This window comes from Ambystoma mexicanum, chromosome 7q, assembly GCF_040938575.1.
Source record: "Ambystoma mexicanum isolate Mex_15411 chromosome 7q, UKY_AmexF1_1, whole genome shotgun sequence".
Lineage (NCBI taxonomy): Eukaryota > Metazoa > Chordata > Amphibia > Caudata > Ambystomatidae > Ambystoma > Ambystoma mexicanum.
In genome coordinates this window covers 206,245,092-206,267,687 of record NC_090941.1, presented here as the reverse complement: position 1 = coordinate 206,267,687, position 22,596 = coordinate 206,245,092, and the positions used below count along the sequence as shown (strand labels likewise).

Below are 22,596 nucleotides of genomic sequence, written 5' to 3'. Positions count from 1 at the left end.
CATGATCTCAAATGGAGACATCTTTGTTGCAGAAGAGTTTATAAACCTAATAGCCATCAAGACAGGCGGTAATTGAATGTCCCGATTGGATCCAGTGTCTACCATGAACTTCTTTAAGATACTCACCATTGTTTGTTATTTCTCTCTAGCCCCCGCTTGAGGCCTGGCATTAGGCAATGTGGAGGTTTTTTTTTTTACCCCTAGAATCGCCCACATCTTTGCGATCCTCCTCATCAGCACACCTTCAGCATCCTTTCACCTAACTCTGGCCGGCCTCCCTTGGCCCTCCTCCTACCCCCTACCTGCGAGGCTAAGAACCTTGGGATCATCTTTGACTCCACCCTTTCCTTCTCCGCCCACATCTCTGACATCTCTAAAAAGTCATATTTCCTACTGCACCTCCTCAAAGGTACTCTGCCTTTCCTCTCCTTCCCCCAGAAGCTCATGGTATCCCAAGCTCTGGTTCTCTCTAGCTTGGACTATTGTAACAAGCTCTTTCTAAATCTACCTGCCTCTATTCTCTGCCCTCTGCAACTAATCCAGAACAGGACTGTGAGAATTGTCCTTGGCCTCAAGCCCTAGGATTGTATCACTCCAGCTCTGAAATCTCTCCATTGGCTCCCAGTGGATGCAAAGATTAAATTCCAAACCCTCTGCATTGTCCACAAGGATTTATGTGGCCTGGGTCCAAAATACCTCCAGCTATCCTTCCGCAAATACCTCCCCTCTCGAGCGCTTCACTCCTCTACCTCCAACTCCCTAAGGGTCAGTCATTTTTCAAAGAAACAAGCTGGGGTAGATCTCTGTCTTCGGCTGGTCCTCCATCTGGAACAGCCTCCCTGCCACTCTAAAACTTGCGGAGAACCATCTCCGGATCCGGAAGCACCTCAAGACTTTCCTCTTTTCTTCTGCCTTAGCTCCCCCTCTCCCCTGCTGATCTGTTCTCTCTTGGCACCATGCACCTGGCCACCCTCTGTCCTCCTGGCCCAGTTACCTGTTCACCCTGCCACCCTCCCGCAGTGCCTCTGGGCCACCTCTTGCACTGGAGTCTGTATCTGTACCCATACAGCCCTCCTTTTTCTTCCTTCACTTATCAGACCTACCATGTGTGTTGCCTTAAACCTAACACTTGCAAATTGCTGACTGCACTACTACTGTTTGTTGCCTTTATTATTTATTTATTGTTATTTATCTGGTTCTCCTCTGCTTCACACTTTCCACTTCTCCCCCCTTCCATGCACTTTTCCCCTCCCCCTATCCCATTCACTTGCGCGTTCTCAATGTCACTGGGCCTAGTAAGATCTCTGTTTTGTTCTCCCCTGTTCCCCTCCCTTGCCTTGTCGCGCTCTGAAACACGTGTCTACGAGCAAGATAGAAATAAAATATCAATATCACCTCACTGGTAAAATGGCTTCCTCGGCACGACTCAATCCTTTGAGGCCAAAACGGGAGAAGATGTGGTTGATCGTTAGGGCAGCAGCTGTCTCTGCCTTACAATTCAGTTCTGGAAGACATTCTACCGACTTTGTGAACAAGCATGTCACAGTCAACATGTACTTGTTTCCTCTAGAGGAGCTGCAACTGTAGGTGATTTCAATCCGGCACACACCCAAGTCAAGCCCAGCGTGTAGTGCACAACTGAAACCTTTATTTATTTTTATCTATAATTTCAATATTCTGAACGATATACCACTCATATCACACCCTACTCCTGAGACCACCCCCCGGTCACACTGAACCAGGAATCAGGCTAGTTTGCATTGATAAATATTTATATATTCAAGATTTAATCACAGTATATTTTAAAAGGTAAACAACAATCACCAATGGGGTGACAGAACAAAGAATAATATATTTTAATACACTAGGAATCAAGTAATGAGCACCAAAAACATATGCAGCACAGTAAAGAATACTTTTGTGTTGGTTTGGACAGATGGCACTATGGTTAGAGGTTCCCCCTGCAACACCCCTCAACCTCTCAATATGCAATTAATTGGATGTGAGGTGAGAGCAGGTATTCAGCAATAGCACAAATCAGACCGGATATCAGTGCCACCTTCCCCCTTCAAACACAAGAGAAAAATTGGAATTTACTTTTTCAGCTGTCAGGGTGGCTTTGAATTTATCTTTGGAATTGACTGGGCAAAAACACCAAATGTGGTCAAAAATACGTAAATTGTTATAAATTCCTATGGGAGCCACTTTAAACAGTTACACACAGTCATAAAAAATTATTTAGTCCTAAGAAAGCATTTGAAATCTCAAAGTCCAAGTAAGAAACAATTTAAAGCTATTTCACACATGTAAAACTTTTCAAATTTAAAAATCGCAGCAAACTTTTCCTTGCGCGATATTCGCGATAGTGGTTGTGGGTTCTATGGATAGCTACGGATGTTAGGTACAAGTAGGAGTTGAAATTTCGATTCTATCCTAAAAACTATCCTAACAACTGAGGGAGTTATAGAGGTTTTAGTAAAGGTTGTATTTGTAAAATGGCGCGAGAATAGAAAGCAGAAATGCACTTTGAAAGATGACAAATGGGTTTGATTACACTAGATGATGACTATGAAAAGCGAATACCACAGAGGGATCTGACAGTCACGTGATCAGTGTAACCCGCCTACTGTGGAAACTCTACTTCTTTAGATGAGAAAAGAGACTTCGCAAAGATAGTTCTAACAATACCGGTTCTGAATGAAAGATAGGGTGGGTTTAAGATCGGGATAAGACAATGCAAATATACTATGGGTCTCAGTCCTTCCTATTAATACTCACAGGATCAATTATTAAATTGGACCGTCAGCTCTGGTCATGGGATTGGGTCTGGTCTAGGAAAGAAAGCACATCAGGCACGGTACTGGATCAGCTATGCCGGTCGCTCGGTTCGCACAGGATCTGCCCTCCTAGTAGCCTAGTGGTGGCAAGCCAGAGAATTTCAGGATACTGGTTCAAAAGGCCATCTTACACCACAGTGCTTTACTGGGTTGCAGGGATAAATTTGAGTATTTGGGCCTTGCAGAAAACAATAGCTCTCTATTGCTGGCAAGAGTCTGGCATCTGGATCTGGAAGGATATGAAATCTGTATGTAGAATGCTCGATCAGAGTGCTTTGCCGGAATCAGGAAAGTGAGTGGATCTGTGAGTCCCTATGTGTTGTCAGCTGTCTCTATTTATGCTTTAAAATGACATCACCAAGTGGTTGTATGAGTCGACTTAGCTAAGCTTGCCCCTGTGAGCTCGGGTAGGATGCAAAACATCATCTCCGCCTTGCAATTTGAGTGATTGGATCAAGGCCGGATGATGTCACATTATATGGTTTGCCTCAGAAACCTCCCTTTAGCCACTGGTCTCAAAATTGGATTTTATACTATATGTACATTACTACATTGGTCACCTTTATACAAATCACACACAAAGATGCCATATTGTATGTAACATCTGTTGCTCAAAATCCTGTAGCTATGGGATCTTCTTTCAACTTTACAGAATGTTGTCCTTTTTGCTATGAATACAATTTCCAAACTTTATGTACATTTCCACGAATGTGTGTGTTTAACATAGGAATGTGTGTGTAACTTTTCACAATTCTAGGTTTCATACATTTCCCATAAACCCACATATACTGCCATTCCTGTCCAAAACATGTCATACAGTTCTACCGCCCCTTCACACGTGCAGCTGAAAATTAAATTATTAACTCTGTCCACTTTTATATTTTCACCACTTTGAATAACAAGTTATGAGTCTTTTAAAAATTGTTCTTTGATCATTCTTAACAGCAGATGGTCACTTGGCTCCACTCCTTTGTCTCTCCTGGGAGTCCAGTGCATCCCCCTCCTTGGGGGAGTGACTTCCAGGAGCAATTTACGACCACCTTCACACCTCCATTTCCTGGGCTGAAGGTCTGTCATTGTTCCTCATCTTTCCATAGACAAAAGTCTGGGCTAACCCGCTATCAGAACCTGCCAGTGAGTTTCTGCTGAGAGGAAGGCCCTCCTTCTGGGAGAAACCTGCTTTTCCAGTTCTGGCAGCTCAGCCAGGCTAATTAACTTATTAAACCCAGTAAAAACCAAATCGGTTGCATCAAACATAAATACATCACTTTCTTAGCCTTAAAATCTGTGGGATCAAAAACACAATGGTTTTAACACACTTCTCGCACATACACGGTGAACATTTAGTGATTCTTTTATGTTTCCGGATTTTCCCCCTCTGGGTTTCCGGTTGGCTGCTCTATTTGCTGCAAAGTATGCCTGGGATGGCAACTCTTCAGCTGGTTTATGTGGACCCACTTGTCTTCCCCCTCTGCCAAACTGCCCTTGGGGATGCGGATTCTGTAGGTGGCTGGTGAGATTCTGTCCACAATTTCAAAAGGACCCCGCCCATTTGGGAGATTAATTTGGGCTCTTTGGCTTGGTTCCTTTGGAAATTGTACAAGTAGACCCGGTCTCCAACTTGATATTCTTTTTTAGTTGTCTTAAGATCATAGTGGGTCTTCATACTGCCTGCAGATCTTTCTAGATTCAGCTGAGCATAGGCAAAAGCATGTTGAAGGTGTTTTCTCAGATTCTCAACATACTCTTGAGTTGTGGAGGCATTTATCAAGATCTACTCTTGGGTTCTGTAGAGCAGATGCTGGGGGCGCACCATCTCTTGTCCAGTCATCAGCTCAAATGGAGACATTTTTGTTGCAGAAGACGGGGTAGATCTGATGGCTATCAGGACAAGGGGTAATCGAATGTCCCAACTTGGCCCAGAAACTGCCACAAACGTTTTAATATGCTCACAATAGTTTTATTGTACCTCTCAACTCGACCACTAGATTAGCCGATAGGCAATGTGTAGTTTCCTTTTGACCCCAAGTATCTCCCACATCTTTGTCATCACTTCACTGGTGAAGTGGCCACCTCGGTCTGACTCAATCCTTTGGGTTAGTCCAAAAAGCGAGAAGATGTGATTGAACATCAGGGCAGCTGCTGTTTCTGCCTTGCAATTTGGGGACGGGAGAGATTCCACCCATTTAGTAAAAAAGAATGTTACGGTCAACATGTACTTGTTCCCCCTAGAGGAGCGAATCACAGGCCCAATAAAATCGATTTTCAAAATTGGCCAAGGCAGTGTCATCCCCCTCTTTTGGAGGGGAGCACGGTGTGTGAATGATGTTGGCTGAAATTGTGCACACACAAGACACCCCTTCAAGTATTGGGCGAGGTCCTGCCCCATGTGTGGCCAGTATGCAACCTCTCGTAAGATTTATAATGTCATATGAAATCCCCGATGACCGGCTGTGGCCGCATCATGGGCATGACTTAGTATCATGCTTCGGAATGAGGTAGGGACCACCCACTGGTCATGGCCAGATATGGATCTCCTCACCAGCAAACCGTATGGGATTAGGAACATTTTTGGACATTTCATCAACACTCTGAGGTCCTCTTTCCCAATGTAATCGGTATCCGTCAGGGGAAAGTTCTCAGGGTCCTCAATGTGTTGATAAAACTTACCAATTATTGGATCCCCTTTTTGAGCTGTAATCAAATCAGCATTTGGGGTCTCCTTACTCCATTGTGCAGTTGAGAGTTCATTGTGAGCATTTGTCTGGGACCTAGTGATAGCAGTGACCTGGATTTCCCCAATCAGGGACTCGATCTCAAGTAGATCCCCTTGGATGTCTCTGGTTTTGGCCAGCTGATCAGCTAGGTCATTTCCACTTTTGTCTGGTCCCTCTACTTCAGAATGACCCTTGATCTTTTTCCAGTAGATGGTCATCGCATTTGAGGTGACCATATCATTAATATTTTGTATTAATTTTCCATGTTTTAAAGGTTTATTATTAGCACATAGCATGCCTCTGGTTTTCCAGTTAACCAGGTGCTCCACGAACCGGTTCCGTACATAATCTGAATCAGTGATTATGAGCAGTTCGTGGAGTTGGTGGTGGACAGCAGTGAGGATGGCTTGATGCACAGCCATCAACTCTGCCACTTGACTACTGCGGGGACCGATTTTGTACCCAGCGGAGGGCTCTAAGGCATCATTCACCTATGCATTCCCCACGCAGCCACAAGTTCCTTTTCCCCGTTGTTGTCAACATGGTAGAAGCACCCATCCACATAGACAATGGGCATTCCCTCACACTTGTCTTCTTCATAGACTTTGTGTGGGGAATTAAGGTATGCCTCCATGTTGTGCTTGATTTTAAGACTTTCGTCCTCAAGACAGTTTTCTCTGGCACAATCATGCAAGTCAGCCAGACCTGGCACGAGGGGGCGCTTCTTGTTTTGCCCATATCTGACCTCCACAGGAAAGCTTGCATTTACAGAAACCAGGAAGTAATTTGGGAATTACTCACATTTCCGGCCCAGATTCTGTCACTTTGAAGATATTGCAAAGGTTGGTGTAGAGTCTCCACTATGATGTGTTCCCCCTGGAAAAACGGGAGGTCATTCTTCAATGCCCACACCGTTGCCAGGAGTGCCTTCTCACAATCGTTTAATTTTTCCTCCACAGAGGATAAAGTCTTGCTCGCATAGGAGATTACTTTATTGACCTTGTCATGCTTTTGATATAACACTGCAGTCAAGCATGTATTTGAGAACCCTGTCTCCAAGAAGAACTCCTTGTTTTTGACAGGATAAGCTAGCAAGGCTCTTGTGAGAGGCTTCTTTTGAGTTGTCTTACTGCCTCTGCTTGTTCTGGACCCCACTCCCACTTGACCCCCGCTTCAACAGATGAATCAGGGGTCTCATGATCTCTGCATAGTCCTCAATGAACTTTCTGCTGTAATTAGTTAGTCCAAGGAGGCCCCTTAGTTCCCGCAGAGTTGTGGGGTCTTTTATTTTCTGGATTCCTCCTTTCTTTTCCTGGGGACAGAGACCTTCAGGAGTTATGTCATGCCCCAAGAAATTGTTGTGGGTCCTGCACCACTGTGCCTTTTGAAAAGAGAGTTTTGCTCTGGCAGCCCTCAACTGTTTCAGAACATAACGGATCTCCGCTATGTTTTCCTCCACAGTTGAGCTTTTGATTAAAACATCATCTACATAGGCATGGTTACCCCTTTCAGCCAAGTCGGGCATGGCCTTATGCAAAAAGATGTTAAATTAATTGCCGGAGTTGATGTATCCAAAGGGAGTCCAGGTCCAAGTGTACTGCTGCTCCCCAAAATTAAAGGCCAGCTTGTATTGGTCCTCCCTACTGACAGGTACAGTCCAGTACCCATTGGTCAGCTCAATGGCAGTGTATATATTTGACCCCTGGATCTGGGCCAGCCCATGGTCAATATAGGGAAGAGGCCATCGGGAAGTATGGACTCGTGTGTTGAGCTCCCTTAGGTCAGCAGAGAGTCTCCACTGGCCATTTGGTTTCAAAATCCCCAGCACCGGATTATTGAAGGTGCTGTGGACTGGACGAATTATCCCACGGGACTCGAGTTTCTTAATTTTTTCAGTAAGGGACTCCATTGATGCGAGAGGCAAGCGATATTGCTTCACAAACACTGGAGTCATGCCAGGGTCCATGGGAATTGTTGTGTGGATGTCGGTGTGACCACAGTCATATGAGTCCACCGCAAAGGGAAAACATGTTTACATTTTTGCTTTTGCTCCGGAGTCTCACAGGCATCAGCTAGGTTGACTCTTTCTTCAACCATCTGCCTGAAGCCCAGAAAGACTTCTGGTTTGGCTATCTCAGCGGCCTCCTCCAGCTGGGTGAAGTCCCTTGTCAAAGTATTGATTTTGATATATGGCTTCAGGTGGGGAAGGCAGTGCTGGTGGACATGAAAGATCACCTCATCCCTCCTGAAGTCACAGGTCACATCTTCCTCACCATAAGGGCATGAAGAGTACACCAGGAAATTCCCCCATGCCGGGTGAAGATCCTGTCTGGTGTTGTGTAATTGTCGCTATCATTGTCAAAACAGTCATTGGGGATCGGTCCTATCAGTTTGTTAGCTAAATCTATGGAAAAATGTTGGTCATCAACCGCCATTCCAATAATGCTGCCTGCGCCCAGAGTGATACTCTTTAGGTCGCTGTTATTCACCTCTATTGGAATGGTGTCGTGTTCTGTATTGATTAGTGATATTGGGTTTACCCCCAACCCTTACTGTTGAAAATTAACATTGAGATGAACATAGGCGTCAGGATTTTTCAGTTTCTGTCCTCTTTTAATTTTTACTTCCAGTGAGAATTGTCGGGTCCATTCTGGGATGGGGACTTCCTCTCCAATCTGAATTTCAACTATATATGGCAGCAGTTGAGCTGACTGAAATGATTTCTCTGGGTCATCAAAGTCCATGTAATCACCTGATAATTGGGACCAGGCCTTGAAGTTTATTATGTCCAAACTAATGACAAAGCGATTGAGAATGTCACTGCCTAATTCAAATGCAGAAGGGACATCTCGTTCGACCCAATAATTATACAATATGCTCTTGTTGCCTATGGAGATGTTGAACATACACCTGCTAGGCAGGAAATGTTTGGAATTGAGTGTTTCCACGTCCATTTCCCATTTGTCTCTCAATTTAAATGTGGGAATGGCTGGATTTTTTGGAAGTTTTCGGAACACGGCCTCGCTGATGAAGCTCTTACCGTTGTTCACGCACACTTGGACGAGAACAGAGTCCTTCTCCTCATTTAACTGAATAGGGATGAACAACTGCTCTCCAATTTTCTGAATGTCAGCCAAGCTTCGAGCTGGTTTCTCATCATTTAGGACTATAGGAGTGGGATTTTCTGATTGTGAATTTGTATAGAATTTTAGAGTGTTCCCTTCCAGTGTGGAATGCCAGTTGAGACTGGAAGGAAGGTTGATTTTCAGAAATAGAGAGGACTTCCTTTCACCAGTTTGTTGTCCTACTGTAATTACTGTCACGTCTGGGATTTGGTTGTTTTGGAAATGGAATTCAATTTGGTCAGGGTTTTGTTCAACCATGTGGCATGTGCCATTTAAAGTAACATGGTTGACACTATGTGCCTCATTTCGAGGTTGGTGCTAATCATGGCGCTATTAGCGCCATGACTAGCACCATTACCGGTAACGTGTCCGCCCTGGTTCAATGGGGACTTACCGGTCTAGTCCGACCTTTGCGGGACCGGTAAGTCCACATTGAAAATGTCAATCCCCATTCCCATTTGAGCCCCCATAGGGCTCAATGGGAATGGGGAGGGTGCTAATAACGGTACCGTAATTTATGGTACCGTTATTAGCTCTGAAGTCCCTTTGCGGGTCCCGACCTTAACACCTGCTAAAACCAGGCGTTAAGGAAGGACCCGCAAAGGGACATCGGAATAGGGCGCAAAGAGATTACCGTCACCGGTGTTATTACCGGTGCCCAGGATCCCTTTGTGCCTGGGTCATAATGGCCTCCTATGTTTCAATTTTATTGGTCGGTTAGTCTGGGTCCAGAGGACCTTGTTTACATAATTTATGAGGGGAGACAATCTACGCAGGATGTCATTCCCTAGCAAATATGGCAGGCCCTCTGGAGTCACAACTATGACCGGGTGCTTCACCTTGTGTCGCCCAATTTTAATGTCTAAATCTGCCGTCCCCTTGACAGGAATTTCCTTCCCATCGAAGTTCTGGAGTTGTCCGGGAAGAGGGGTGAGAGGGATTTAGTATTTCTCCCCACTTCCTGAATTCAGCTGATCAAAGGCCCTTTTTGACAGAAGGGTGGCTTGCGATCCAGTGTCCACCAGTGCCACAAATGTACATTGCCCCTGTATTTGGACCGGGGCATAAGATCTTCCCTCCTTCTCCTCAAGGGGGCAAAGACAATGTGCATTTTTGGCCAATTGATGGGTTAATTTCTTTGCTTTGGATTCTGACAGAGGGGTGATTTGGGCAGGATCTTGTTTGGGATCTTGGGAACCTGTAAGAAAAGGTGATAGCTGGATATGGGGGGAGTTTTGGGCTCCCATGGTTCTGATTCTGGGCTGCCCCCCTCCCGCTTTTTCTGGAGGCAGTCACCAGAATTGGTTTGCACAAGGTGATTTTCTTGCTGGTCATTCTGGGGTTTGATGATGGGCTGTTTTAACTCGGTCCCCACATCTACCCAGTCTTGATCAGGATCTCTTGGGATCCATTTTTCTTTGGGAGGAGTTCCCCTATCCCTTTAGGAGAAGATCCTTTTCCTAGAATCCTCTGAGGACCTCTCTCCTTCAAATTGGAAGATTTGCACTTCCTCCACAAAATGGGTCTTTTTAGGCTCCTTATTTCTCCTACCCACCCTCTGTTCCTTAGGTTGCAGACTTTCGGGGGCAGGAGATTCTGGTTCCGGTTCCGGGGATTCCAGGGGCTTTTCACATGTGGGGAAGGAAGCTTCTTCTAAGGCTTTACACCCCCATTCCCCTTGTTCCTCCTCCTTGGGAACTGGTGGGTTGTCTGGGTTCTCTCCTCGTCATTTCTCCGGAGCACCAGACCCTTGATTTGAGGGGTTCTGAGTCACCATGTTCATTGGAGGGTTTTGCTGCACCCTCAACCTGCAACCCAGAACCTGTGCCAAGTTCTGGACCTGGTGCTACAGTTGGGACATCTGCTCTGGCTGGTACGGGCTTCTCTGGTCTACCCAGGGTTGATCACGGGAAGGGTAACTGTCCTTTCTCCCATAAGACCCTTGGATAGTTTTGGTACCCCTCCACCCTTGGCCTCCCCTCTCTCGGATTGGGCTGTCTGGGCTCAGGAAAGTGGGGAAAGAATGAAGGGTTGTTTGGGGGATTGAGGTTTTCCAGGTACCGGGGAAAGAAACTCAGCCCGGCATTTGGGGGATTACTGCCCTCCTGGGGAAAATGAGGAGGGAAGTTTCCTGGGTTGGCAGCTGCCTGGTTGGAACCCCCCCCCCCCCCCTAGGGCTGGAGGAGTCCACACATAGCCCAGGATGGGTCTGTTGCCCTTGTAACAAGGGCTGATGTAGTCAGGGGTGTTAGGGGTCCCATTTGTGGGGTTACCTCCCTGACTCCCTGTTTGGGATTGGCCCGAGGGCCTTCTGGGTCTTTAATTGGTAGGATTTTGTGCAGGAATGTTTTTAGGCCCCCCCATCTCCAGATCTAAAATCGGGGCAACCTTCACCTCCGCCACCTTAGCAGCAGCAGGGGTGTTGGTTGGTTTGGGGCTTTTATTGGCACTTTTTTTTCTACTGGCTTCTGCACTTCGTAAATGCGGGTTGCTTGTTCAATGACCCAGTCTAGTGATATTTTCTCATGAAAGTCCCTCACCAGCTGGGTCATAATGTATTTAGCGAAGGCGGGAAAGAAGGTATTGATAAATTCCCTTCTGTCTGTGCGCACCCTCCTAGTGGTCTGCGCAAAGGCACGTTTAAGCTCTTGGAAAAATTCTTGTGAGGCCTGGTCTTCCCCACATTGCAGGTTTTAGGCTGCCTTGCGGGCCTCTTGAGGGTTTCTATGGATTGAAAAATGCTTTAAGATGGCCACCCTATAGGTGGACCATCTTGAATGGTTCCGATCCTCCAGCCCCGCAAAGAAGCTGGAATATTCAGGTGAAAATGTCCACTTGACATACTGAATACAGCTTTGGCTGTCCAGGTGGAAAGTCTCCATCATTTGCTCAAACAATTTGAGGTGCTCCCAAACTGAATATTTGGCATTTTTATGGTAGGGCGTTATGACGCTCCTAATAGCCTTGATTTGTTTCAGGGGATCTTTCAATAGGGCTCTCTTAATTTTGTTGGCCTTTTTAGTTCTGGTCACCCTGGTCCACTCATCCTCTGACTCAGAGGCACTGCTACCAGAGGTGGCTGTCTGTTCCTCTAGGTTTTCCCTGATTCTGCAGGCTTGGGAACAGCTGGCAGAATTTGGGGGCCTAGTCTCTTGAGACCTGTGGCGCTCAGAAGAGTCTTCTGACTCTCCCTTGCTCCCAGGATTGGCTGAGTACACCCCCCCCCCCACTGTCCTAGCTGGGAAGAGGTTTTTAAGATGCTCTTGGTGGGCCTATTTCCATGGAATTCCCTATCAAATTTGACTGACTGATCTCTTGGTAGGTGATATTTTTGAGGATCCAGTTCTCTGATTCTCCCCTCACTGGAGTCTCCCTGATCAGAGAGGCTGGCACTAATATTTGGGAACCTGTACATAGATGCCCGCTAATCCATTTCTGGGAGGTGCTGATCTGTCAGTACCATATTTCCCATTGTGTTGAAGTCTACCATCCCTGTGGCAATTGGTTCATATGAGCCAGTGGACATGGGGGTGGCAGATTCCATGGAACTGAAGGAATTAAAGTCCCTGATGCCAGGGTTCCGGAGTTTAAGCTCAGGGGTTTCTCTCTCCCATCTTACCTCATCTTTTCCATCCCCTATTTCCTGATGACATGCCAAAATATGACCTTTTTTCTCCTCTATTAAGGCCTTACTGGTCTCTATGAGTTGTTCTTGCATGGCTATCTGTTTGTGGAGCCTGTCATTCTTTTCACAGAGAGCCTCATTGTCTCTCTGTGCTTCCTGCTTGAATTGGGAGTATTGGGCCAATTTTTGCTGCATGAGACTCATCTCCTGAGTTTGGTCCTTACTGATCTGATTGTTTTTTTCCAAGGCATCCTCCACCCGCCTGGTGTGCTCTAGTAGCTATTTGTAATCATTTTTGATTTCACCAAGTTCCTGAAGGGCCATGTGATTTTCTTCTAACTTCATTTTTAAATGGCTGACTTCCTGGCCTAAGGCGTCCCTCTCCTGACTTAGAGTGCCCCTCTGTGCAGCCAGGTCGTCCCTTTGTTTTTTAAAGGAACCAGCTTTCTGGCACTCCTCATCAAACTCTGCTTGGGATTCTAGGTCTTTAATGATTCATTCATTATTTTCGTCTTTTAATTTGTCTATGCGGTTCTCTAAAGTGACCATCTGTTCTGCGCATGCTCTGTTAAAGGTTAATTGCTGTGCCAGCTTTTGTTGACTCTGTTTTAAGGAATCCAACCTTTCCTGACACTCTTTTTGCAGTGTCTGTACCCGGACATCTTGCTCTGCATTCTTTTGCAGTAAGAGTGTCAGTTCTTCTTGGAGTCTGGTGACATACTGCCTAGCTTCTGTTTCACATTCCTTGCTATCCTGGAGACTTTGTCTGCAGAGTCCAGATTGCTCTGGATTTTCTGCAGGGCTTCCCCTTGCCTCTTTGTGAAATCTACATGGTCTGCATACTTTTCCTTTATGACTCCTATGTGGAGGTACAGGTAGGCCGCTATTTTGGAAATTTTGCATTGCTCCTCTTTTATTTTAGGGGTCATATACAATTTGCTAAGTGCTTGATGTAATGGACCCTTAACCTGCCAGGTATTAAGGTTGATTTCAGTGACTTCTTGTTTTATTCCCTGCAGCCATACCTGTTCCTACTGTTTTAGCCATTCACCCCTGACAAACAATTTGTGCATTAGGTGTTCCCTAGCAATATTAATTTCCACTAGGGTCGCCATTCCGGAAATATTAATTTCCTTCTGACTTATCTCAGGGTTACTTTACTTTTGCAAACAGGCCCAACTCCATTGAGTATTTCTTTTGAGGGGTGCTTATACAGTGTAGCACAGTATGGTAACCCAACAAGGAGTATGTACCCCGTAGGCTAGCACGCTGTGTTAGACTGTCACAAGTGGTATGTCTAATTCAGGATCTTGTGACGAGCCCCCAAGCTGTAAGTGATTTCAATCCGGCACACACCCAAGTCAAGCCCAGTGTGTAGTGCACAACTGAAACCCTTATTTATATTTATCTGTAAGTTGAAGATGCTGAATGAAATACCACTCATATCACACCCTTCTCCTGAGACCCCACCACCCCGGTCACACTGAACCAGGAATCAGGCTAGTTTTCAAAGGTAATTATTTATTTATGTATTGAAGATTTAATCACAGTATATTTTAATAGGTAAACAACAATCACCAATGGGGTGACAGAACACAGAATAATATCTTTTAATACACTAGGAATCAAGTAATGAGCACCAAAAACATATGCAGCACAGTAAAGGATACTTTTGTGTTGGTTTGGACAGATGGCACTATGGTTAGAGGTTCCCCCTGCAACACCTCTCATCCCCCCAATAGGCAATTAAATAGATGTGAGGAGAGAGCAGGTATTCAGGATTAGCACAAATCAGACAGAATGTCAGTCCCACCTTCCCCCTTCAACCACAAGAGAAAAATGGAATTGACTTTTTCAGCTGTCAGGGTGACTTTGAATTTATCTCTGGAAATGACTGGGCAAAAACACCAAATGTGGTTAAAAATACTTAAATTGTTATACATTCCTATGGGAGCCGCGTTGAGCAGTTGCACACAGTCACAAACAATGATTTAGTCCAAAGAAAGCATTTGAAATCTCAAAGTCCAAGTAAGCTATTTCACAAGTGTCAAACTTTTCAAATTTTAAAATTGAGGCAAACTTTTCCTTGCACTATATTCACGGTAGAATGGATAGCTATGGATGTTAGATACAAGTAGGAGTTGAAATTTTGTTTCTATCCTAAAAACGTAGGGAGTTATAGAGGTTTTAGCAAAGGTCGTTTTTGTAAAATAGGTGCGGGAATGGAAAGCAGAAATGCACTTTGAAAAATGACAAGTGTGTTTGATTACACAAGATGATAACTATGAAAAAGCGAATACCACAGAGGGATCTTACAGTCACGTGATCAGTGTAACCCGCATGCTGTGGAAACAATACTTCTTCAGATGATAAAAGAGACAGCGCAAAGCTATTTCTAACAATACTGGTTCTGAATGAAAGATAGGATGGGTTTAAGATAGGGATAAGACAATGCAAATATACTATGGGTCACAGTTCTTCCTATTAATTCTCACAGGATGAGTTATTAAATTGTACCGTCAGCTCTGGTCATGGGATTGGGTCTGAATCAGATTCTCGGAGGCGGCCTCTTACGACGTGCAGTTCCTGCGTACGTTGCGTAGAGGTGCGGCTTGAGACGGCTGGGTCCTTTCCTCGAACTGTGCGAACTGCGCCATCGGTTGGCTCGGTTGGCTCGGGCGGACTGGCTCTAGTGCTGGGAACGGAGCGGAGTCGGGAGTCGGGAGTCGGGAGCACGGAGGAGGACGGAGGCTTTTTGTGCACTCGCCGAAAGGAGAGCCGCCAGTGGTGACGGATGTGCACACCCGATTCGTCGCCCGCCGCCCGATAGTGCGGCCCACACGGAACGTAGAGGGCGCACTGGGTGCAGTGTGATCCGGCGACGAATCGAGCAAGATCTCCCCCCCCGGGGGTAACTGGCCTTACGGCAAGAGGTACGGGGAGGGGTGTTGGCGCCTGCGGGTGTAGCGCTGGGCGCTGGGCGCACTCGCATAGACCTGACCAGGTCACTGGCTGAATAAGGTGCCCCCTCAAACTGCGCAGCGAGACTACCTCCCCATTGTAAGATTTTGTGAGTGGGGTGACAGTTCCTCTGCGTGGATACTTTCCCTGGCGCAATTATCACAGTAACTGCGTTCCTCTACTGATAAAGATTGGTGGCATCAGAAGTTGAGCCTGGTAGAATTCCAACGTAACTGGAGACTGCGGGGACTTACCCTTTGATCCTGTAATCGGCCAATTCTACCTACTTGTGCCAGGTAGCCTACTTATCCCAGAGTGGATGGCTCCCCATAAAAAACCTGCTCCTTCCAAATATAACCTAAGGAAAAAGACACACGAACCAGACTTGGGTCCCATAATGGAAGAGTCTAAAGGCAGGAGAAATTAAGCCAAGAAGGGAACCCCCGTAGATCAAGGTAAGATAACGGGTTTTTTCCCCATAAATATACCGGCTGAAAATAATTCCACAACCCTCGAGACACCCATGAATCAAGTGACCAATACCTCCAATTTGGACAGATCACTACATTTTGAGGATATTGATAACAACTCCTTACTGGACTTATGCCTAACTATACAGAGAGGCATGACACCCCAGATTGTGGTGCACTCGGAGGATCTGGAGTCTCTCACACCGGAGAACCAGAGTGAAAACCATGGCAAACGACTTTCTCAAGCTGTAACAATGGAGAGGCTATCTACATCACCTAACCTAATTATTGATACTTCATCTGACAATGGAAGAGAGACAGTCAGTAATATTCATCCGGTAGCCCAGGAAATTGCAGAATTACAAGCTTCCGTGGCTTCCTTACAGTTTGCATTAAAAATATTGCTGAAGATGTCGGGCCGCATATTGGCAAACACAAACACATTGATGAGTGACACTGAGCAAAGACGGAAGGAGGCCGAGGATGCGGAAGTCAATCTATCTGAAGCTATTATAATAGCAAACGAGATACACGAACAACAACTCCCTGACCCCCATACTGACATAACAGCTCAACCAGACATTCCAATGACCCGTAAGCAGCGGAGGTTGGCCAAGTCAGCGCTAGACAGGGCCAGAGTGAATACTCAAGAGCTCTTACCTTTTGAACTAGAGAAGCCTATCCCTCGTTCTAAAAAAGGGTAAAAAAGAGCAGCTCGAGCAAAGAAGCGAAGGGCTGCAGGAGATGGTTGTCTAACTAGTTGGTTGATTGCGGAGACCACTATAGCCCCAGATGGGGCCGAGGAACTCGAAAACTCAATAATTGAATCTATACTTGAAGACGATGGCACTCTAGAAAAGCCCCTGAAAACAGCGCATGAGCTTGATTGTCTCCATAATACAAATTCTTCAGATTTGGCAAAAGAGTGTGATCCGAAGTGGGGGAATCGCACCTGTATTATTAGAAATTTATATCAATCTGGCACAAGCGCTTGGCTATCTCGCTCCGAATTTTTAAAGAGACTATACTCGGTACCTCAACTGAGAGTTCTGCAATCGGAAGACTTTCAATTCCTTGAGCCCTTGTCAGGATCCCATCCCAAGGTATCAGCCCTGCATTGCAAATTTACATCGACTGCCCAACTATTAAGGACTTATAAAACAGAGCTGAAAACTGTTGACATTGAGTTAGATGCTGAAGTAAACTATAATGAGCCTAGCAGCTCTGAAATTGAAAATGTTATAGATGGGCCCGTGGTCGCTTGCCCTATTATGCCATCAGGAACCAAGATGGACAAAAATAATGTACAATCCATCCTGAAATGGTTGACGGAGGCATTGTCTAAGGTGGTAGAGAATCATTGAAAATTATCGTTGGCTTCGTGGAATTGTAGGGGTTTTGCCCATCTTTTAAACAAGACAGGCCCTATAGCTCAATTATCTCATTACAACTGTATATGCTTACAAGAAACTTTTGCAATGAATCCCCTACTTCTAGATGGATATAAGGGCCACCAGGTATTTGCCAAACGAGGCGAAAGAGGTAGACCCTTTGGGGGGCTATGGATTGGGGTATCTAATAGCCTAAGTTCAAGGAGGATTCTTGGGAGCCAAAATGACCAACTATTGGCTGTTGAAATAATATACAATATTAAGAATACCACAGAGAAAGTCTTGGTGGTGTGCTTATATAATCCTCCGGGCGCTATGTGCAGAGAATCAATACAAGAAGGGTTACATGAGCTACTGGCCAGTTGGTTAACCATTGAAGGAAATAGTAATGTTTGTGTGGCTGGAGATTTTAACACCCATATGCTTGGGGGAGAGAGGAGCTTTGCTAATCCTAAGCTCCGTTCTAGATGTGTTATGGAGCATGATAAATTGGAGGATGAAGGACTTGATTGGGTACACTTCTTTAGTAGGTGGGAATTTGAGATGTTAAATGGACGCACCAAAAGTGATCATCCAGGTAAACATACTTGGAACAATGGAATTGCGAACAGCACTCTAGATTATATTTTCGTGTCTCCAAGTCTGTTGTTACTGATTGATGATATGATGGTAATATCAAACATATGGAGTGATCATGCTATTCTGGCGTGCTCATTTGACATCCTGGAGAATAATGATCGAGTGTGCACTACGGGAGATCTGAAAATCAACCATGCAGGGACCTGTATCCGCTGGTCGGATAAGAATATCTCTCGCGCTGAGGAAGCCCTAAATAAGTATGGCTATCCCAGTGTCGAAGACTTTAAGAAAATGACCATAGATGGAGTAGAGGACTGGATATACCTGTTCTCCGATCAATATGCCGCAACTCCGGTTGGGACAATGCTCGGTGAGCAGGAGAAATGTCCTACCTATGACAAATTTATTCGAGATACTAAAAGAACTCTGAGGGCGGAACTAAGAACAGCAAAGAAAACAAGTATGACCTGGGATATATACAACATTGTGTCCAAGGAAATAAAGATGAGATATAGGAGGGTGATCAAAGCAAAAAGAAGCTCCGACAGAAATAGAGCTTGGCAAAAGCTAATACAGACTATCTGCTCCCGTAAAACTAGCAGTATATGGGCTCTTCTTAATGAAGCAAGAGGGAATAGGACACGGCAATTAGTTAACCCTATTTCCAGTGTGGAATGGACTGCGTTTCTGGAAAAACGCAACACAACGATCAGAGTCGAGGAGATAATCCCTTTGGGTAACATACCAACGGACCCTGACATAGATATTTCCCATGACTCCATCCTCTCTATGATTAAACGGTTGAAGTCATCCAGGGCACCTGGTCCCGATGGGCTCCCTAATATTGTAATAAAAAGTAGCCCAATCTTTTGGGCCACCCTAATGAATGTATGGTTCTCCAAGATTTTGAGGACAGGGGTACTGCCGAGCACGTGGCAATCAGCCATATTAATACCAATATTTAAAAAAGGCAATCGATTAGACCCTAATAATTATAGATTACTTTCCATGCTAGACAGTACAAGTAAAATATTTGCGTCACTCCTGCTGGAAAAATTACAGATATGGGTTGACCGGGCCAGAATCTTAAGTAAATTTCAATGTGGCTTTAGGCAAGACTACTCAACTAGCCATAACATTTTTGTCATGGACTACTTACGAACTAGAGCCTTGCAAAGCGGACAACCACCCCTCTATGCACTTTACATAGATTTTAAAGCGGCCTTTGATTCTATCCCCCGAGAAAAACTATGGCTGAAGTTACAAAATCTTGGCTGTCCAGATGATTTACTATACTATCTAAGATTGCTACATCAGAACACCAAGGTTAAATTGAAATTAGACCAAGCAGGTCATATGACGGAGGAAGTCACACAAAATAGAGGAGTCAAACAAGGTTGTGTGACCGCTCCCCTAGTATACAATCTGTATGTGCATGACATACCGGCATCTTTAGCCTTGGTAAAAAACTGTCCTCCCAATATTGGTAAAACCCCATGCTTGGTACTTGCATACGCTGATGATTTAGTGATCTTTGACCACACAATCAGTGGTATACGTCGCTCAGCCATAGCGCTCTGGGGATATTCTGAACAAAATGGACTTACAATTAATGTTGAAAAAACACATGTGATGAGATACACATGTAAAAGGTCCGCGCGTGTCTCTCTATGCATTGACAGAGTTGTAATTTCATATGTCCCTGAATATAAATACCTCGGGATTGAATTTGAACCCAGAGGTGACTACACGAATTGTAAACGCAATCGGAAAATAAGAGCTGCCCAAATTACTGCCTTATTTAAAAGTTTTACAATTAAACAGGGTGGTTACACATTATGTGGATCTAGACACCTCTATATACAGGTACTAGCGCCCATGATGGTGTATGGATTGGAATCATTAATTAAGATGGATCTAAATTGGTTACAAATTATCGAGGGAAAATACTGGAGGAAGATACTAGGACTTCCGGTATGTATCCCTATGGCTCTCCTCAGACTCGAGTTGGGTCTGATATCATTAAAAGCACAGATATTAAAGAAAAGGGCCGGATTTTACTTAAAAATGGTGAATGGCGCGGGTAATGCCCTGCTAACGACATTTGCCCTGAATAATAATAATGAAAACACCCTCAGTGATTTCAAAAAACAAATGGAACAACTGCTCAAAGAAATTTGCTGGAATCATCGTGTAGGGACTTTTACGGAGGCTATGCAATCCTGTATGGGGAGACGAGTTGAGTTATGGGATTGGCTAGAGAACTATGAACATCTGCGCAAATTAAAAAGGTATAGGTTCATGGAAACTAGATTATATACATTCAAGAAACCACAGAAATACCTGATGATATGCCCGTCCCCAAGATTAAGGAGGTTTATACTTCTATTAAGAATGGAATATCTTCCCATTAAGATGACCACTGGTATTATGGAAAAGATACCCAGAGAACAACGCTATTGTCGCCTGTGTAAGAACCAGGAAGCTCTGGAGACAGCTAAACATGTACTAACCGAATGCCAGGGTATGATGGTTGACATAAAACTGCACTTAAGAATGTTTGTACATAATTGGGAGACTATTGGAGACATGTTGTTCTGGAATCATTGTGTAAACACCAACAGTATGCGTCTGCTAGCCGCACTCTATTCCATTTGGCTAAGAGTGGAAGATGAGCTGGGTATATCGATATGAGGAGAGCTAGCCATCGCACTGGATAGAACCATGGGATAATACAGACCAGTATATGCATTTTAACCGCTGACATGACAAGAAAGAATCAAAACCATGCCCATGTGTAATCATGGTGTGTTATTTTACGAAGAATTTTTATTTAATTTTAATTTTATGTTTATGGTGTTTTGAATTTTGTATTGAAAGTAATTAAGATGTACATGTGTAAAGTTTGAATTTTTAAACTATATCACATTAAAGATATTATTATTATTATTGGGTCTGGTCTAGGAAAGACAGCACATCAGGCACGGTACTGGATCAGCTATGCCCGTCGACGGGTTCACACAGGATCTGCCCTCCTAGTCTGTGGGTATTTTAATCAGCTGGATAGCGAGTTCCACAGGTAATCCTAGTGGTGGCAAGCCAGAGAATTTCAGGATACTGCTTCAAAAGGCCTTCTTGCACCACAGCGCTTTACGGGTTGGAAGGATACATTTAAGTATTTGGGCCTTCTAGAAATCAATAACTATCTATTGCTGGCAAGAGTCTGGCATCTGGATCTGGAAGAATATTAAAGCTGGATGTAGAATGCTGGATCAGAGTGCTTCGCTGGAATCAGGTAAGTGAGTAGATCTGTGAGTCCCTATGTGTTGTCAGCTGTCTCTATTTATGCTTTAAAGTGACATCACCAAGCGGGTGTATGAGCCGGCTTAGCTAAGCTTGCCCCTGTGAGCTGGGGTCGGATCTGAATTAAAGGATGAGTTATTAAATTTGACCGTCAGCTCTGGTCATGGAATTCTGTCTGGTCTAGGAAAGACAGCACATCAGGCACGGTACTGGATCAGCTATGCCGGTCACCTGGTTCGCACAGGATCTGCCCTCCTAGTCTGTGGGTATTCTAATCACCTGGGTAGTGAGTTCCTCAGGCAATCCTAGTGGTGGTAAGCCAGAGAATTTCAGGATACTGGTTCAAACACAATTTCCAAACTGTATGCAAATTTCCACGAATGTGTGTGTTTAACATAGGAATGTGTGTGTAACTTTTCACAATTCTAGGGTTCATACATTTCCCATAAAACCACATATACTGCCATTCCTGTCCAGAACATGTCACACAGTTCTACCGCCTCTTCACACGTGCAGCCAAAAATGTAATTAACAACTCTGTCCTTTTTATATTTTTCACCACTTTGAATAACAAGTTATGAGTCTTTTAAAAATTGTGAATTGTTCATTCTTAACAGCAGATGGTCACTTGGCTCCACCCTTTGTCTCTCCTGGGAGTCCAGTGCATCCCCCTCCGTGGGGAAGTGACTTCCAGGAGCAATTTACGACCACCTTCACACCTCTGTTTCTTGGGCTGAACTCCTGTCATTGTTCCTTCTATTTCCATAGACACAAGTCTGGGCTAACCCGCAATTACCACCTCCCAGTGAGTTTCTGCTGAGAGGAAGGCCCTCCTTCTGGGAGAAACCTGGTTTTCCACTTCTTGCAGCTCAGCCAGGCTAATTAACTTCTTAAACCCAGCAAAAAACGAATTTGTTGATTCAAACATAAATACATTACTTTCTTAGCCTTAACATCTGTGGGATCATAAACACAACTAAGATCTGTATTCCTTTTTGGCAACAATCCTTTTTATGTTTGCTAGTCCAGCAGACGTTTAGTTAAATACTTTGAAGTTTCATCAGGGCTCCTCTGACAGCTGTCATCCACAGGTATCCCAGGGTACTGCACCCAGATTTTGACAGAGGCTGTCAGTTTATAGACAATCCACTTTGTCTGATGAATGTGTTGCTCTTCACATTAGGACTTTGTATGTTCACAATGCTTCATGTTGTGTTGTAGGCATTTTGGAGTTTTTAGCAACAAAGCAAATATCATTTGAAGGCACATTTTGGGGTTTCACTTGTAAAGTGCTGCATATGTCTCTGCACTCTGTTTGCTGTTCATGGAGCACACTGGCACATCTTCTGCTGAGTGTGCTCTATTCCACCGCACATGCACCATGGGTGGCAGGTTGTGCATCCCTCCTTTTGTGTGCTGAAGCACATGGTTTTTGTAGGTGCTTGGCGCGCACAAGGGCTTTGCCGCCATTGTTGCCATTTCTTTCACCATAACTGGCAGGGTAATGCCGCATAGCATAGCGGAGTGGGTCAACACATCCCACAGAGCGAAATCGACTTGCAAATCGAAACCAGGCAGTGTCATTCCC

At 44.8% G+C, this 22,596-nt stretch overlaps 1 long non-coding RNA gene across 1 annotated transcript in view; it reads right to left on the bottom strand.

Annotated features, from left to right (window-relative positions):
• LOC138527784 (uncharacterized) overlaps positions 1 to 22,596 on the bottom strand; it is a 188,996-nt gene that overhangs the window by 3,722 nt on the left and 162,678 nt on the right. The gene's annotated exons all lie outside the window — the stretch shown is intronic.